Source organism: Mastomys coucha, chromosome X (assembly GCF_008632895.1).
Source record: "Mastomys coucha isolate ucsf_1 chromosome X, UCSF_Mcou_1, whole genome shotgun sequence".
NCBI lineage: Eukaryota > Metazoa > Chordata > Mammalia > Rodentia > Muridae > Mastomys > Mastomys coucha.
The window spans coordinates 91,950,465-91,955,170 of NC_045030.1; the positions used below are offsets into that span (position 1 = coordinate 91,950,465).

Below are 4,706 nucleotides of genomic sequence, written 5' to 3' on the forward strand. Positions count from 1 at the left end.
CTGCCTCCCAAGTGCTGGGATTAAAGGCGTATGCCACCACCACCCAGCCCAGAACATTACTTTTCTTTTTACTTTTTGTGTTAAAGAATAAATTATTCTTGTTACATGTGTGCTATTCACTGGGCTAATGTGTACATAGTAGACAACAGTCCTTACTTGAAACATCTGGTCTATCTAGATGTGTAGAAGTGTTCAAATATGCTAAATGTAGAGGCAGTAAAATATCACTTTGTAAATATCTTTTTGTTGAAATTCATGAACTGCTATAATTTAGGGGTATAGTGATGAGCCCCTCTGAACAATATTATCTGTACTTACTTAGCAGGTTGGAGTAGGTGCTGGGAAGCAACAACAAAGTTTATGTAATAGTGTATATGGGACTTTTCAGGCACCATTTCAATATATACTTTGATTTTGTTTTGCTCTATGTCAAAAATTTTCAACATATAGACTCTAGATGTTAAAGAGGTAGTGAATGTATGACAAAATGGTAAAATTAGCACATGTTAAATTAGTATGCTGTTAAAACTCATAAAAAATTTGTTCTGTAAATTACTTGGGGATAGGAGTATGTTCAGTTGATTCTAAGCATTGCTGTGCCTATATTTGTATACAGGTTTGAAGGCAGAGAGAAGGGAGTAGAAAGTGGGTTGAAGCCCAAATGGTTATATTTAAAAGGTATCTACTAATAACCATTGGTTTGCATACAGTTTTATTTACCAGTGCCATGTGAATAGCAGATAAGTTCTTACATGAAATATCATTGTTCTAGATATTTAAAAGTACTTGATACATTTAAAGGTACAGCAGTACCTTTAAATAATAATTTTATGTAAATGTTATTTAATTAATAATATTAAATAATAATATCATTTAAATAATATTTTATGTAAATAGTTTTTAAAAACTAAAAAATAGTGTGTGTGGTAATAGAATTGTTAACCCAACTCTGAGAACAATGTACTGGCTATACTTGTTCATTGGATTGAGGAGGTGGGAGAGAAGAAACTGCAAAAAGATTCCATTAGTGTGCTAGACATTTCTAGTTTACCCATCACCATATGTATTGTGTGCATCTTATGGAACATTGCTATACTCTATATGTTGTACATACTGGACTAATGAGTCCTATGTTATTAATCTCTAGGTATTAAATAGTTTGCCAATGTGTGACAAAATAGGGTTAGTAAACTCATATTTCATACTGTGTTAGTTCATAGCAAGAGTGTCTTCGAAAGAGTTGTGAAAGTATATCATCCAAGTGACAGGAAACTGTGTCACCAGATATGGGAGAGAGGCTGAAGGGAAAAAAGGTCGGTGCCCAGAATGTTTTTCACCAGAAGATGCTTTGTGATCTAATCATTGTTACATGTGCTACATGTGTGTGGCTTCAAAACCACTGTGTACATAAGAGACAAATTTATATCCTGATCTAAAACATATAGTTGTTCTATGTGTTTAGAAGTGTACAATTATGTTAAAAATAGACATAGTAAATAATACATGTTGTAGATTCTCCTGTTTAAACTGATGATAAAATGCTGTCTTTTGCACTAAAAAGAGAAAACCACTTCTGAGCAATGCAGCCTTGCTTGTGTGGATTTGGGAGGGAGGAAAAATTAAATGAATGAAGGACCTAATGCTAATATAAGTTTGGTAATGCAAGAGTGGCCATTGTTCCTTATATTTGTGCATCTTACCTTGCAATGTATAGGAGTCATATGTCCAAATTTGCAGCACCTAATCTTCCTAGACAGCAAAGAGGTGCCAGTGTGTGACAAAGTACTTAGTGAAAAGACATGTTTATAAACTATGTGAAAATCTTTTGGAAAAAAAACCTCTTCATAAAACCACCCATGACATGAAATTGTTAATATCCCCCCCAAAACATGACAGTTGCATCTATATAGCCCCCGGATGAAACAGAACCTTGCTGTTTAGAAGGCGGTTTTTGAACACAGCCTTTGTTAGGTGTGCAATGTATTCACTGCAGTGAACACATGCTGGGGAAACTGAGGTGCTTATTGGGAATATCTGGTCTCTAGACTTTTAAGTGCATTATAGACTATGATGTAGTAGTGCATGTCTATAACACTAGGCTGAGACAAGTGGATCTCTGTGTTCTGGGTCAGCCAGGGCTATATAGACTGTCTGAAAACAGTAAGAAAGTATGCCCAATCAACTGGGAGGGTGGCTCAGCATGCAGAGGTGCTTGCCACCAAGCTGGTGACCCTATTTTCATTTCTAGGATCGACATGATAAGAGAAAAGTAATTCACAACGTGTCTTTTGGCCTCCAAACACGTGCAGTGGCACACACGTGCACATATGCATACACTAATACATAAATGTAAAAAGTGCACAACATGATAAAAATAGAGAGCTGACATCACTTTGTAGGATTGTTTTGTTATTTCATAGCAATGGTCACATTGGGGAAATGGAGGTTAAATTTGGTCTTTAAGCAATGCTGTTCACAGGTGGTGGAGGTGGGCTAGGGGAACGATTAGTGCTCAGAAAAGGGCACTGAAGCTGATGGTTCATTCAGGTTGTCTAGCAATTGTTTAGGTGTCCATTTCAGTTATTGTTGCCAGGCATTTCAGTTAGTGTTGCCAGGTAAGTCCCAGTGCCTAAAGGATGTTAGAATTAGGAAAAGAATCACTAAAAGTCCTGCTAGTCTTTTAGGAGGGCTGTCTTCTGGGCATGGCCTTTGTTAAATCTCTCACTAGCATTATCAGCATTTAGGAGTTGTGCAGAGGAGAGGATGGATGAGGGAAAGACTTTGCTAGTACCACTACATCCAGAAGATAATTCACAGCTGTACCCAGGGTTCCATATGTGCATTTTGGTAAAATACTTGTGCTCATTATGCACAAAGTTCACTTCTCATCATCTCAACTTTGTAAATGTCTTAAAGGAGAGTACATGATTAAAAATATAGCTAGTGGATATGATAGAATTGACAAAGAGGGTTACTCTTGAACGTGAAATTGTTAAGCCATGTCTGGACAATATGGGGAAATTCAGGTTGCTAGCTGACTGGAGTGGCAGAGAGGTTAACAGGATGATGTCTGCAGCTGTGTTAAGAATGCCATCCTGAGAGCCCCTGCCATAAGCAGGTGCATCATCCAGATGCTCTGTGGAAATACATTTGTTGAGCAAGAATACCCCTTCTTCTACATATGCTAGTATATAGATCTGATGATAAGCTTAGGAATACCATACTTAGTGTGGTCTGTTGCTTTGTGTTTTCTTGTGAGCTGAGCACTGAGGGAATGTAGATTTTAATTGTAACTTTGCCAGTAAGTCTCTCAAGAGGTCTGCTGCCATTTTTGTCTTGTATGAATAGTTTTTTTTTCAAGGAAGACATGATTACAATTTTATCTGACAGATTAAGATGGCATGGTGTATTCTTGGTTATCAAAATACTAGTGTAGTATGCAGTTTTCAGTTGGTGAATATTCACAATGTGAGGAAAAGCTTGGTACATAGTATATAATCTCAATTGCCTAAGTGTATGTAGACTTGTAGAATCTAGAAGGACACATCAAGATGAGCGGCTTGTGCCTGGGTGACTTTGTTCCTGCCTTTTTGTGTTTTGTTTTCCTGTAATGCACATATTAAAAAATAAATGTTTCTTTGAAAAGCTTTAAAAAACTTGATAGTAATGTCCTATTGCTGATATCAACACCTACATTTCTCACTGAACCCAGAGCAGTTGTGCTTGTATCAACTAGAGCCTTCACTGCTAATAACTACTGTTCATGGTACTGGAAGTTACTGCATATGCTACAGGAGGAGAAAGGTAAACACTAACCCAGCTACAAACTCTTAACTCCACAATTCAAACTGTCTGTATGGTATTCTGGTGCAACAGTGGCAAAAATATGTGGGAATAAATAACTATTATATGATTGGATTAAGTTCTATGAGATGAAATGTGCCTGACACTTTTCTAGTAGCCAAGAACCCAAGACTAGACAGGCCATAATCCCAGGGGAAAACAAAATGCTACTTATTGTTTTGCTAAAGAAGCACAATAAAATGACCCTTTATAGCATTCAGCTATATGGATATATCAATGTCTCAATCACCCAGCGTCAGAGAAGCTTCCTTCTGCAGAAGGTGGGAACTTAGTGACCCACAACTGGACAATGTGCAGAAATTGAGAGAACTTAGATGAGATGTCTTCATAAAAGTCCTTCTCTCAAGTTTCAGAGAACCATGTGGAAGAGGAGGTAGAAAAAATGCAAATTCCAGTGAGGATAAACAACACCAAGGAAACAGGAAACAGTGCCTTCCAGATATAACAGGACTGACTAGAATATGAAATTATAGAGTTGTTTCAGAATGTACAGAATCTAAGACAGATAGGGTCTCAGCACTGACAAGGAAAGCAGACAAAGGCTCTTACTTGGTTAGACTTCTATCCCTGTTAACCACTCTCAAAGGAAAAATTCATTTCTGCAACAAAGTCTCACTAGGTATACAGACCACAATTAAGAGCATGCCCATATCCAGGAATAGCTGGCCAATACAAAACAAACACAATGGTATTTTTAGATATTTTACTTCATTTCTTACTGAATATTTTGGGCATTAAAAAAAATGTACCAGTCTTTTGCTTAAATATTATTGTTTCTAATTGGGGGATTTTATGTTTCATTTGTGTGTATGTGCATGTATATCTCTGTCTCTGTCTCTGTC

The 4,706-nt window shown here is 37.0% G+C and overlaps 1 pseudogene; it reads right to left on the minus strand.

The window, feature by feature from the left end:
- LOC116087273 overlaps window positions 1-2,843 on the minus strand; it is a 6,500-nt pseudogene extending 3,657 nt beyond the window's left edge.
- Window positions 2,844-4,706: the final 1,863 nt, after the last annotated feature.